We start from the raw sequence: 15135 nt of genomic DNA, 5'->3' as shown, positions 1-15135 counted from the left end.
AAGGGAAGCATATGGAAGAAGGCCATAGCAGGTTACTAAAAGCAGGCGAGTAAGTTTTGACCTCATGAGGAAAGTCTTTGGAGATTCCAAGAGAGCTACAGACACATTCCCATTTTGAGTCCAGCAAATATCTCAGTCCCACAAACCCAGAGCCTACACTGGGGATTAGCAATGCTTGGTGGTTCAAGTTCCCTGGGAAAAGGCTTAGAAGAGGCAGAGAGGTTTAGTTGGCTTATCTCAGCATCAGACATGATTACACATCTAGGAGCTGAGATATTTGAGTCCTGGGGAGACTTTCATATATATGAAGAGGACCTGCAGTTCCCCAGCCTGTTCCTGGAATACTACAATTCTGGGAATTTGCTAGTCGTGCACTGTGAAGGCATTCTCAGACCTACACAATGGTTCCAAGAGCCGAGAGCAGTTACCTATTAGGGGGATGCTGGAGCTGAGATAAAGGCAATGACCAAAGGAAGGTCCTGGGAAATTATCTGACTGGACATGCTATGTGTGAGCAGCGAGAGAGATGTCAATGGGTATTTCCATCTAGATGGCCTATAAAATCTCTAGAGAAGGTTTGTAAAGATAGTGAACCAGTTATTAGACACAATTGAATACAATTATCATTCAATTGCTATAATGAGTATTGTAATCTCATTATGAGGGTACAGGTCTGCTGACCAATGACATCCTTGCTATAATTGTTAAAATTACTAGCTCAGTGTGGCTTTTTAAAAAATTTTTTAACTGCATTGCTCTTGTATTCAATGGAACACTCTCCTTTAACACAGTGTTGAATCATAAGCCAAAAAAAAAGCCCAGAGAAATTTCTGCAGATAAACCAGTGAAGAGAATGCATATTATATATTATTGTCAATATAATCACTCTATGAAGAGGGAAGGGGAGAAAAAAGGAAGTAGAATGAAAAACAAGGGGCTCCAACCCCTAGACACTGCTAAACATTCAGATGTTTGGTATTAAAATAAAATTTAAAAGGAAACCTTCCAGGAAGGAGGGGAGCAAATGGAATCTGAGGTAGCTTAGGTGCTCAGGAAGCATGGAAATGACTCTCCAGGGTGGCAGACAAGTCAAAGGTGACTTGAGTGGCCCCACCTACCACTCCAGAAGTGCCAAGATGGATGTCAACCCCAGGCCTGGAAATTAACCCACTATTCTACAAAGGTGGCAGAGACAAAAATATTCATGCTACAAAAAAGAAATTTTTTTTCACTGCAACCCTGAAAATCTGAGAACCAAAAGAACCCGTCCTCAACAACTGGCTTGACGTTAATGGCTGAACCTCTGCCTAAAACCATCTGCTCTCTCTTCTCCTTGGGAAGAGAAGAACAAGGAATGGACAAAAAGGAAAGGAATCTAATTGCAGCAGAAGATTAAGGAACACCGTCTCCTTGGATGGAGTCTGAAGGAAGGAAGAGATAAGGAAATAACAAGAGAAAAAGCAAAAAACTAATATAAATTTCATGATAAGGATGGAGCCCCCACGTTCTGATTCTGTCTACAAACTCAGGCTGCTTTGACAAACCAGCCTGTCCACCAGGGGCGCTGCTGAGGCTGTCTAGCAGAAAAGGTCACATTGGGCTCAGAAAGTCCTCACTCTGATGGTTCAGGCCATTGCCACCGCGGGGAGGGATCCTTGCCGCCATGGCAAAGGGGTACTGGAAGACATACTGCAGCAGAGCAGAAGGGGTGTGGTGGAGGCTGCTGCTGCTGCTGCTGCCATGGGAGAAGAGGACCAGAGGGAGGGGGTGGGGGCTGCCCACTGGGAGACAGCAGTGGCATCATGTCCATCGGAGGTGTTGGCATCATAAGATTTCCTTGATGAGAGCAATAGACCCCAGAGCCCACAGGTGTACTTCCCAGGTACCAATCCATTGGAGGAGGGCCATGGTGCCCAGGCAGGAGGGGGCCCTTGTTCATCTGTGGTGGTGGTAGCTGTGTCCAAGGGAGTGGGGGTCCATTAAGGTTATGCTCCATGGGATGTCCAGCATGTCCACTTGCCAAGCTGGGCAATAGGTGTGGGAGACTGGGGACCACCTCCAGGAGCACCTCTTTGCATGCCATTGTAGGACCAACTCTGAAGCACTAGAATTCATCATTCAGGGTGGGAAGCTCTGGGTGGTAGACATGGCAGACAGGGGAGGTGGGTTGTTGGTGGGAGCAGCAGGCCCAGGAGCACTGACCAGGGGCGTGGTAGTGGCCCAGAGGCGGAGACCACAGGTGCTTCACCTGGTTCAGCCATGAGATTGAACCATCCATGCTTTCTTCTGAACTGATTGGGAGTCAGCAGGCCTTTGGAATACCCAATCAGAAGCAGCGTGGCCACACTTGATCCACACTATGGTATTGGTAGTGCTGGGGGTCTCTGAGCTCTACCAGGTTCTTATGATCCTACTCTCATCTTCCCGAAGGGTCCTATTCAAGCAAGCCAACTACTGAAGCTGCATCTTCCATAGATCATTCCAGTCTTCAGGGGTCTCAATACCCTGTTTCAGGATGTTTCTTATCTGTTCCACGGCATTCTTAACATTCTTTATGGAGCTGGTGGTAACTAGGGCAAGAAATGACTCACCTTCTGCACACAACATCAGGTCATCTTGGTGCCCAGCTTTCCCTTCTTTGACAGACCCTTTTTCCCAGACCAGAACCTTGGTATTATACTCCTTCTCTGTGTTCTTCAGGGTGTCCCCTCTGGGCCCAATCAGCAGCCCCATGAAGTTGATTTCTGGATATGCATCTTGTACAATCATTATTTTATCACTCACACATGTTGTTGGAGGTTTGTAATCTGCAGAAGGCTTAAAATCAGGGTTGAGGGCAACCATCTCTGTGATGAGGTTGTGCCACTTGTCTTTAGGCATTTGGTTGGTGTGCAACTTGTGGGTGTTAAGTAAGCCTCTTCCCCTTGCTATTGTAGATGGGCTTAGGGAAAGGGGACCTGTCCTGAGTGTTAGGGGAATGCCCATGTCTCCTGTGTCCAGCAGTTGCAGATTGTTCCCAAATAAGTCCGGGGGTGGGGGATAACTGTAGGCAATCCTAGATTCACCATCTTCTCTTTCATTGGATCTTGGTTCCAGGGGCTCCTCTTCCACTTCATACTTGGGAAGTTGAGCAGCATCATGGCATGCACTCTGGTCACCATGGTGACCCCCAGACCAGGCAGTGGTGGCTTCTTCGTGAACCTTCCAGGGGGAGGGGATCTGATTACGTTGCTATGGAGCACTTGGAGCCTGTCATCTCATCACCCCCTCACCCCACCAGCGGCTGGGCCAGACATATTTGGTCCATTTTTTGAAAACTTTTTTTTTAAGAGATAGACAGCGAGAGAGGGAATACAAGCAGGAGGAGTAGGAGAGGAAGACACAAGCTTACCGCTGAGCAGGGAGCCTGATGTGGGGCTTGATTCCAGGACCCTGAGATCATGACCTGAGCTGAAGGCAGATGCTTAACAACTGAGCCACCCAGGCGCCCCTGAAAAAGTTTGTTATGAAACACTAAGCCTTTTGTTGCCTTCGTGGTTCAGTCAGTTAAGTGTCTGCCTTTGGCTTGAGTCATGATCTCAGGATTCTGGAATTGAACCCTGCTGGGGCTCCTTGCTCAGCTAGGAGCCTGCTTGTCCTTCCTCCTGCCCTTCTTCCTCTCCTTCTGCTCCAACCCCTGCTTGTGCGCTCGCTCTCTCTCTCTCTCTCTCTCTCTCTCAAATAAATAAATATTTTTTAAAAAGTAGTAAGCCTTACCATCTACTGTGAAATTATCATAAATTACCTGTTACTAATGAGAGTTAAATACTAAAATATATTGTTTACTTATTATATTCAAATATTCAAAGTTATCCCAATAATAATGTTATTAGTCCTATAGCAGACAGTGTTAATGCCTTACCCAAAGCCCTTGGCCTTCGTCTCTCCACACTCAAGCTGTCTACTATGAATATCTGTGAGTTTCTGCCTGAGAGTGTTTACTAGCTTCCAGAACATTCAGGACCCTGCGCAGGCCCAAATGAAAGTGCTGAAAAATTAATGTCCCCAAGGCAGCCCTCAACCAAGGAGGGATAGGAGTTAAGACTTAAATATTCCCTTGGTTGAGATAACTCTGACGTGTATTTTCTACACTGGCTCCTAGAGCCCCACAGTAGGATTGCTTTCCAGTTTCCCACAGTGTTAACTTGCAAGAAGACACACTTTTTATTGGCTTCTTTCCTTTCCCATCTTCCATCCCCAGTCCCCAAGCAGCACTTTCAGGGATTTCCTCCCAAATTAACAATTAGCACTCTGGTCCTTGTCTTAGGGTCTAATTCTGGGGTAAGGCCAACTAAGACACCTACTTACATTTTTTTTCTAACATCCTTTGTTGGATGGGACAGCCAGTGGGATGTAAGGTGGACATCCATGGCCTTGAGTACATCCATGTGAATATGGTGTATGTCATTGTGTTACAGTAGAACAAAGGATTATTGTAAACATGTAACTGATTGACTATGACACAAGAAGCAATTGCAGCTCCATAGAGGATGGGGCCTAGGAGAACAGTGCCACACCTTATGATCTCTCTCCTTCCAGTCCAGTCCCAGGCTTCAAGATCATTAGTTGGTAGAAAATGCCTGAGAATACCCTTTATTTCTGATAAGCACCAGATGTGGGTACAAGGAGACAGAAAAATTAGAAGTATTTCCTTTTTTGGTAACTTAAGGGGAACTCTTCCTTCCCTTCCTTCCTTCCTTCTTCCTTTTTTCTTTCTTCCTTTTTTTTTTTAATATAGGTGAGGCAGCTCAACCTCAACATGTAAAATGATGTAATAGACCTCCAAAAATCCATTCCCCATAAAAGCAAGAACACTGGATAAAATTATCATAATCAATGTTTTCAGTACTCAAAATAATTAATTAAAGGTTCACAACAATATTAGGAATGTTTATTCAAGAAAAGTAGCTGAATCTTGGTAAGAACAGCAAATACTGTGGCATTTTAACTTGCCCTAATCCTACCCCTTCTCCCCATTTCCACAGTAGCCTTGAAAACCCATGAAATCACAATTATGGGAGCTGGGAAACCGAACAGCTTAGCATTCACCGGAGGGAGAATAGAACAGTCTTGAAAAGTCCCTAAAAAACCCAACCCCAGAGAATTGTCACTATTTGACCTGTCTGGCAGTTCACTTACGCTCCACTCTTAGAGCTCATCTTTACTTGACCTGACTCAGAACTTTCTCTGTGCAAACAACTCTGCCTGCAGGGCATTTGTAAAAGCAATCATTGGCAATTATTTAAAATCACAGCTGCCTGAGATGGTATAACAAGTTGGGGTTAACAAGAGGTTGACCAAAAACTTTAAAAGAAAAAATTGGGGAATAGGATTTCTGTAAGTGCTTCAAAAAGCTCTGACATACTGTCAGGAATCAAGAAGACCACATGAGGGGCCCCTGGGTGGGTCAGTCAGTGAAGCGTCTGATCTCAGGTCATGATCTCAGGGTCCTGGGATGGAGCCCCACATCAGGCTCTCTGCTCAGCAGGGAGCCTGCTTCTCCCTCTGCCCCTCCCCCTGCTCATGCTCTCTCTCTCTCAAAAAAAATAAATAAATAAAATCTTTAAAAAAAATAGAAGGCCACATGAATGTGCTGGGCTGTGCCTGTGTCCAAAAAAGACCTCCAATACTGAGGCTCTTCACAAGCAGGAAATGAAGCACAGAGGCACAAAATTGCCTGCTGGAACATTCGAAGCCCCAAAACATGGACTGAGCCTCTCAGCAAATGCTGGGAGACTTACTGACTCAAAGCATTTAAAAAAATATCCTTGCTCCATGGATAGCTGACTATGATGCTAACCATGCAGAGACTTCAGGGGGCACACACAACAAACTAATACAGATTTTATAGAATGAGTCCAGGAAAGTCACTAAACATACTACAGATCAATATCTCTTATGAATGTAGATGCAAAATCCTTTTAAAAAATTAGCAAACTGCATTCGGCAACATCTAAAAAAGACTATACACCATGGCTAAGTGGCATTGATCACAAGAATGTGAAGTTAGTTTAACACACAAAAATCAATGTAGTACACCATATTAATAGAATAGAGAACAGAAACCACACGATCATATCAATGGATGCAGAAAAGCACTGAACAAAATCTAGCACCCCTTCAAAATAAAAACCCTCAAGAAACTAGGAATAGAAGAGATCTTACTAAACCTAAGAAAGAACATTTACGAAAACTCCATAGCCAAAATCATACTTAATGGTGAAAGACAGCTTTCTCCTAAGATCAGGAACAAGATAAGGATGTCCTTCTACAAGGATTCTCACACCTTCTATTCAATATTGTAACGTAGGTTATACCTAGAGCAATAAGGCAAGAAAAAGAAATGAACCACACACAGATTATAAAGGAAGAGGTAAAGCTAGTCACAGATGACATGGTCCTTTATGTGGAAAATCAAAAGGAATTGACACCAAAATTATTAGAACTAATAAGCAAATTCAGAAAGGTTGCAAAATACAAGATCAACATACAAAATCATCTGTATTTCTATGTACTAACAATGAGCAATATTAAAATGAAATTAAGAGAAAAGTTCTATTTATAGTAGCATCAACACAGAAATAGGAATAAAAAGGATACATTTACCAAAAGAGGTTACAACATAAAAATAAACAGATGACTCAATTAAAAAGTTGGGCAAAGATTTGAGTAAGCCTTTGGCCAAAGAAGATCTACAAATGGCCAATGAACACATGAAAATATGTTCAATATCATTAATCACTGGAAAAATAAAAGTCAAAACCACAAGGAGATACCACTCACCAGGATGGCTATCATCAAAAGGACAGACAACAGCAAGTACTGACAAGAAGGAGGAGAAAGTGGAACCCTCATCCGCCACTGGTGGGAATGGAAAATGGTGCGGCCACAGGGAAAAACAGTCTGTCAGCTCTTCACAGAGTTAGACATAGAGTTACCATATGACCCAGCAATTCCCCTTCTAGTTAGATACCCAAGAGAATTATATCCACACACAAAAACCTGTACATGAATGTTTATGGCAGCATTTTTAATGATAGTCCCAAAGTGGAAATAACTCAAAAGATGAAGGGATAAACCAAACTTGGTATATTTATATGATAGATTATTATTCAACCATAAAAAGTAATAAAACTCTGATACATGCTATACCATGAATAAATCTTGAAAACATGCTTGGGGCACCTGGGTGGCTCAGTCATTGGGTGTCTGCCTTCTGCTCTGGTCATGATCCCAGGGTCCTGGGTTGGAGACCGGCACTGCCCAGCGGGAAGCCTGCTTCTCCCACTCCCACTCCTCCTGCTTGTGTTCCCTCTCTCGCTGTGTCTCTCTCTGTCAAACAAACAAATAAGAAAGAAAGAAAGAAAGAAAGAAAGAAAACATTATGCTAAGTTAAAGGAGCCAGGCATAAAAAGCCACATATTGTATCATTCCATTTATATTAAATGCCCAGAATAGTCAAATCCATAGAAACAGGTAAGAGGTTAGTGGTTTTCCAGGGGCTGGGGCTGGAAGAAATGGGAAATGGCTCCTGATAGGTAGGTAGGTGGATAGATAGATAGAGGTTTTTTGGGGAGTGTTGATACAATGTTCTGCAATTATATAGTAGCAACGGTTGTAAAACTTCGTGAATGTACTGAGAACTATTGAATCATATACTATAAAGGATAAATTTTATGGTATCTGACTTATAGCTCAATAAAGTTAAATAAAGTATTTTTAAAATAAATAATAAATATGATGATAATAATAAGTTATTAATAATGAATAATAATAATAATAATGAATAATAAAATTAAAATAAATAAGAAAACATAAGAAAAAAGTGGATGGGGCAGGAATACTTACCAGCGACAATCTCAGTATAGGGAAGTCACATGGCCTCCTGGATAACCTCAAGGCAAAAGCCCTCAATTTATTTTCAGCATCTTTTGAATCCATCAGTGTAACTTTGGGGTACAAGAGAGGATGACAAAAGCTTGGGTATTCTCTTCAGAAAGCTTGCTGAAACATCCGGTTTGGGTGCAGTTTGTGGGGGTAAATGAAGAGAACACTCCTCCTGCTTGAGCACCTGTCCCTTGGCATGCCAACAGAGAGTGATGGGTACCAACGTGTATTTATAAACTGCTTCAAAAAAATGATTTAGAGCTGACACGCCTGCTAAAGGGGAAGAAATTGAAAGAAAAGATTGCTTCAGGACCAGCTTCATGGCTATGTGACCTGTGCAGCCATACCTGGCTCCACATTCAGAAGGGTCTTGTGCTTGGTTTAATGTTGTGCTGTTGCTGTCTTAAAATTCTTTTTTTAAATGATTTGTTAAAGATTGTATATATTTCAGTAAAAGAGAGAATGAGCAGGAGGGAGGGACAGAGGGAAAGGGAGAAGCAGGCTCCCCACTGAACAGGGAGCCCAACAGGATGGCGGCTGAATCCCAGGGCCCCAGGATTCCAGGACCCCAGGATCATGACCTGAGTCAAAGGCAAATGCTTAACTGACTGAACCACTCAGATGCCCCACAGCCTTCAAATTCTTAATGACTGTTTCTCCAAACTTGTGTTTTGTAAGGGAAATCTGTGGAGCATGAGTGTAAGCAGAAGAGACATGGGCAACATGCATGCCCACAGTGGTCACCCCATTCACATATAGCATTCATGATATCTCATGAGCACCAAATCCAGTGCATCTATGAAGCATCAAAAGTTCAGTGACACTAAAAATGAGTACGAGCAATGTTTATGTGTTATGTTATGACGGAATATACAGAGCCACTGACAGTCCCCAGAAATCACATTTCCCCCCATAAACCAGAACTTGCTAAAATAGCAGGGTGTTCTAAGAAACACAAACAACCCAGGGACCCTATTATATCCTTTCTTACTCTCGTTACTTCATCCCATTAGTTAACCAGTTACTCCAAAAGTGATGATGAAGAAAAGGGAAAGGTATAGCAACCTATAGTTCCTTTGTTTTCAGTTTTTCCTTACTCATCAGTAAGCCAAAAGTGGACCAGTGGTAGAATGTGAGGACATCAAGAATTGAAATAAAAATATTTGGCTTCGTTTTGTGTAGGATTTCCACTGTTCCATTAAGAACGCAATGCACGTGCATGTATGAGCTACAAAATAGTGATTATGTGATTTTGGCAAATCTGCGTACAGGTTAAAAGTAGCATTGGGGGGGCGCCTGGGTGGCTCAGCCGTTAAGCATCTGCCTTGGGCTCAGGTCATGATCCCAGGGTCCTGGGATGGAGACCCTCATCGGGCTCCCTGCTCAGGAGGAAGCCTGCTTTTCCCTCTCCCATTCCCCTTGCTTGTGTTCCCTCTTTCCCTGTCTCTCTGTCAAACAAATAAATAAAATCTTTAAAAAAAAAAAGTAACGTTAGGTAATACAAAAATGAATGGTAAAATTCATGCTAGTAATTCAAATTTTTAATTTTTCTTTGTTTAAAACCACCTTAAATAGCAAACAAAAAAACATGACAAGTAGAGAGAGAGAGAGAAACCGTGGGAGATAGGATAAAGCTTTCTATTTTAGTACCTTTATTGGCACTTTTTTCCTGCTTTTTGAACAAATGGCCCCACAATTTCCTTTTGCTCTGGGCCCTGCAATTTATGTAACTGGAGATTGCCTTGATAACTAAATTCGCAATTTTCAAAAAGTCTGCTGCTTCACAAGCCTACACTTTTTATGTTGGAGTCATTGTGTGGGTGTAAATTGTGTGAGTGGGTGTGTGTTAGCAGGGGTGGGGTGAGGTGGGAAGGTGCTGGAAAGCAAGCTGACAGTGGCAAGTCCAAATTAAGAACGCACAGAGGGCTTTCAAAGGTGATGGTAGTTGGACTTTCTGAGGGGCTCACTCTCCACATTAAAGTTATAGAAAAAATGCTGAAATGTTATCATCTTAAATTTTCCAACTCAAATGACAAAAAGATGGGGGGGGGGCGGGGAGGAGTTTCAGCTTCACCATGGCAGCAAAAATATTTCAGAAGCCTGAGTGAGCCAGTTCTCCCTCAAAGCTAACTGTACAGAATGTGAAGGAACATCCTAATTGGTCATGAATGTCATTTGTTGTAAGATACAAAGCCCTCAAGCTATTCTCCATGTTTTACCTTGGCCATTTTTGTGAGAAAGAGTTGCTGCCTCCCAGTGCCCAGGCAGTGAATGTTTTCAAACACACCACCTCTCTCACCACATAAAATGAGTTTTGGGAGCACCTGGGTGGCTCAGTGGGTTAAGCCTATGCCTTTGGCTCAGGTCATGATCTCAGGGTCCTGGGATCAAGCCTCACATCGGGCTCTCTGCTTAGCAGGGAGTCTGCTTCCCCCTCTTTCTCTGCCTGCTTGTGATCTCTCTCTCTCTCTCTGTCAAGTAAATAAATAAAATCTTTTTAAAAATAAATAAAATAAAATGAGTTTTGGATTATTTACTCTCTACATCTTGACATCTGTTTGAAGTATATATTATCCTGTAATAGGCAAAAGATATTTTAAAGATACAAAACTGAAGCTCTGTGAAAGTCAAGTCGTCCACTCAAAGTCACACAATGAGCTGAAGAAGAGGCCAAATTTGTCACTGCTTGACATAATGAATGGGATACTGGATTGCTTCCCCTTTCTAAAGACAGCACATGGTTTTCTAATTTGGTGTTGGCTGTGTAGTTTTGTGGGCATGATTTGAGGGAATGATTTTTCACTTTAGACTAAGAGCTACTTCAGATATTATAAAGGTCAGCTGATTAGCAATCTTAATTACATCTGCAACCTTAATTCTCTTCAGCTGTGTCATGTGTATTCATGGATTCTAGGGATTGATTATGACTTGGATATTGGGGGGCCATAATTATGTCTACACATACATGATACAAAAATGAGTAAATATACAATTTAACAATAAATTGAGAGACTTCAATATTCAACTCCCCAAAACTGATCAAATAACTAGACAAAAATTCAGCAAGAATATATAAGACTGCTGTGCCTTACAGGTACAATGCTATCAAACAACTTGACCTAACTGACATCTGTAGAACACTCCACTAAACAACAATATACTACACATTCTTTCAATTACACGCAGAACTTTCTGCAGGATGAACCATACTCTAAGCAATAAAACTAGCACCAATAAATTAAAAAGGACTGGAATAATTTAAAGTATATTCTCTGAAACACAATGGAAATAATTTAGAAATATAAAAACAAAAACAAAAAAATTGGGGCCTCTGGGTGTCTCAGTCGGTTGAGCATCTGCCTTCGGTTCAGGTCATGATTCCAGGGTCCTGGGATCGAGTCCCACATTGGGCTCCCTGCTTCATAGAGAGCCTCTCCCACTGCTTGTATTTGCACACACTTTCTCTCTCTCTGTCAAATAAGAAAATAAAATCTTTTTTAAAAATTGTCAAATCCACAAATATTTGGTGACTGAATATCACTTTTCTATCTGTGGGTCAAAGAAGAAATTAACGAGGAAAGTATTTTTCAACGGAATGAAAATGAAACCACACCATATAAAATATATGGGTTCCAACTAAAGCAATATTAAGAGAGGAATTTATATTCACAAATAGTTATGTTAGAAAAGAAGAAAGGTCTGAAATCAATATATTAAACTTTCACCTTATGAATCCCAAAAAAATAGTTAATTAAATGCAAGGCAAGCAGAAAGAAGATAATAGATTAGAATGCAAATCAATAAAATAGGAAATCATTAAAGAAAGATCAATAAAACTAATTCTTTGAAAAGATCAACAAAACTGATAAAACTTTAGTTAGACTGACCAAGAAAAAAGAGAGAAGACACAGAGCACCAAAATCAGGATAAAAAAGAGGGGACATTACTACTGATCTTACAAAACACAGAAGAATTATAAGGGAATACCATGAACTACTTTAAGACAACAAATCAGACAGTTTAGGTGAAATGTACAAATGCCTAGAAAGACATAATTTAGCAATATTGACTAAAAAAATAGAAAATAGAAATAAGTCTATAACAAGTAAAGAAATAGATTTAGTAATCTAAAATATCCCCATGAAACAAAATTCAGGACTAGATGGATTCAAAGGTAAATTCTATCAAAGATGTAAAGATGAAATAATGCCAGTCCTTCACAAACTCTTCCTGAAAATAGAAAAGGGAACAACTCTAAATTAATTCTATGAAGCAGTATAACCATGATATCAAAGTCAGACAAAGACATCACAAAAAAGAAAATTGCAGACCAACATCCCTCATGAATATGGACACTATAATTCTCAAAAAGATTAGCAAACCAAATCTAGTTAGATATAAAAAGGATTATGTATCACAACCAAATGGGATTTATCCTAGGAATGCAAGGTTGGTTTAAAGCTGAAAACCAGGGGCACCTGGATGGCTCAGTCAGTTAAACATCCAACCCTTGGTTTTGGCTTGGGCCATGATCTCGGGGTCCTGGGATCAAGCCTCATGTTGGACTCCATGCTCAACAGAGTCTACTTGTCCCTCTCCCTCCCCCTCTGCCACTTCCCCCACTCACGTGTGCACTCACTCGTGCTCTCTCACTCTCTCTCTCTCTCTGAAATAAATAAATAAATAAATATTTAAAAATAAAGCTGAAAACCAACTAACATAACAAACCATATTAAGAGAATAAAGGGCAAATACTGCATAATCATGATCAGAACAGGTATTTCACAAAATCCAATACCTATTCATGGTAAAAACTTTCAACAAACTTGACATACAAGGGAACTTCCTCAAACTGAAAAAGAGTATCCTTAAAAACCATACAGCTACAATATTTCATGGTGAAAGACTGAATGCTTTCCTCCTAAGATCAGAACTAAGGAAAGGCTGTCCATCTCACAATTTCTGTTCAGCATTGCACTTGAGGTTTGACCAGTGCAATTATGTAAGGACAAGAAGGAGAAAACATTCAGTTTGGAAAGGAAAAAGTAAAACTTCACAGATGATATAATCCTGTGTATACAAAATCCTACAGAATTCTCAAAACACTATTAGAACAGATAATCAAGTTCAGCCAAGTTGAAGGACACAATACCAATGTACGAAAATCAATTGTCTTTCTATATATATGAGGAATGAATAATCTGAAAGTGAAATTAAGAAAATAATTCCATCCATAATATCATCAAGAAGAATAAAAGTTTTGCAATACATTTAACAAAAGAATTGCAAGGCAAGAACACTAAAAATTACAAACTTTGCTAAGGGAAATTAAAGAAAATCTAATAAATAGACATTCCATGGTTTTGGATTTTAGAATATTCTATAATGTTAAAATAATAATTCTTCCAACATTGACCAATAGATTCAGTGCAATCCCCATTAAATTTTCATTAGGCTTTCTATCTCTCTCTCAATCAGTCAACAAGATTATCATAAAATTTATATGAAAAATCAGAAGTGCCAGAATAGCTAAGCAAGTTTTTAAAAAAGAAATCAGCAGACTTTCATGTCAAAAATTTTAGAGCTTACTATAAAGATATAGCAATCAAGAGAGTATGGTAGTACCTTAAGGAGAGACATTCAGATCAATAGAACAAAACTGAGAATCAAGAACTACACTTTTGTATTTGTGGTCCTTCAATTTTTCAACAAAGTTTCCAAAGCAATTCACTGGGAGAGGGTAGTCTTTTCAACAAATGGTGCTGGTATGTGTCGACATCCACAAGCCAAAAGATGAACTGTAGAGCTAAATGTTAGAGTTAAAACTATAAAAATATTTAAAAGAAAAATTTCAAGATCTTGGGTTCTATAAAGATGTCTTAGATACAACCCTAAAAAGAATGATCCCTAAGAGAAAAAAAAAACATGATAGTTTGGACTTCATCAAAATTTTAAACTGTTGTGCTTCAAAAGATACCATTAAGAAAATAAAGGGACAAGCAACAGATTGGGAGAAAATATTTGCAAGTCATATATGCAACAAAAGACTTGTGTCCAGAGTACAGAAAGAACTCGAGGCACCTGGCTGGTTCAGTCAATAGAGCATGCAACTCTTGATCTCAGGGTTGTGAGTTTGAGTCCCATGTTGAAGAGAGAGATTACTTAAAAATAAAATCTTAAAAAAAAGATTCTATCAAGCAAGAACTCTTACAACTCAATAATAAGTCAAACAATTCAAAATTGGCAAGGAATTTGAACAGATATTTCCCCAAAGAAAATATATGAATGACCAATAAGCACATGAAAAGATGCTCACTACCATAAGTCATTAGGAAAATGCAAATTAAAACCAATACTTCACACCCACTAGAATGGCTATAATCAAAAAGTCAGACAACAAGAACTATTGACAAGGATATGGATAAATAAGAACTCTCATACATTGCTGGGGGAAATGCAAAAGATACAGCCACTTTGGAAAACAGGATTTTCTTAAAAAGTTAAACACACCTTCACTATATTACCCAGCAATCCCACTCTTTGGTATCTACCCACGGTAAATGAAAATATATGCCTACACAAAAACTTGTACACTGATGTCCGTAGCAACACTATCTGTAAGAGCCAAAATGTGGAAGCAACCCAAATGTCCATCAATGCATAAATGGATAAACAAAATGTGATACAGTCAAACAATGGAATTTTATTCAACGACAAAAAGAAATGAAGTATTGAAACATGCCAAGACATGAAAGAACCTCTGAAATAAGCTATGAGGAAGAAGCCAGATGTGAGACTACATAGTATATGGTCATATTTATGTGAAATGTCCAGAAAAGGCAAATGTATAGAGACAGAAAATAGATTTGGTTGCCTGGAACTGGAGGTGAGAATGGAAAGTGATTGCAAATGGGCACAAGATTTCTTTTGGGGGTGATGAAAAATATTCTAAAACTGGATGATGGTCATAGTTGCACAACTTGGTAAATTTATTAAAACTCAGAAATCATATATTTTAAATGGGTGAATTTATGGCATACAAATTATGCCTCAATAATTTGACTTAACAATTCTAATGGAAACCAAATTCCCCACTTAGGGTACAAGCCATACTGCAGCTACTTTGGAGTGTTGGCTAGTGTTGTTACCCATAAGGTAAGGCCCTCAGAGGCATCTCTTTATAGGAAGTGAAAAATTACAATAGCTATA

General features: G+C 40.0%; 1 pseudogene; it reads right to left on the bottom strand.

The window, feature by feature from the left end:
- Positions 1-1525: 1525 nt before the first annotated feature.
- Positions 1526-3125, bottom strand: LOC122897023 (annotated as a pseudogene).
- Positions 3126-15135: the final 12010 nt, after the last annotated feature.

This window comes from Neovison vison, chromosome X (genome assembly GCF_020171115.1).
Source record: "Neovison vison isolate M4711 chromosome X, ASM_NN_V1, whole genome shotgun sequence".
Lineage (NCBI taxonomy): Eukaryota > Metazoa > Chordata > Mammalia > Carnivora > Mustelidae > Neogale > Neogale vison.
This window is presented reverse-complemented; position numbering and strand designations above follow the sequence as displayed.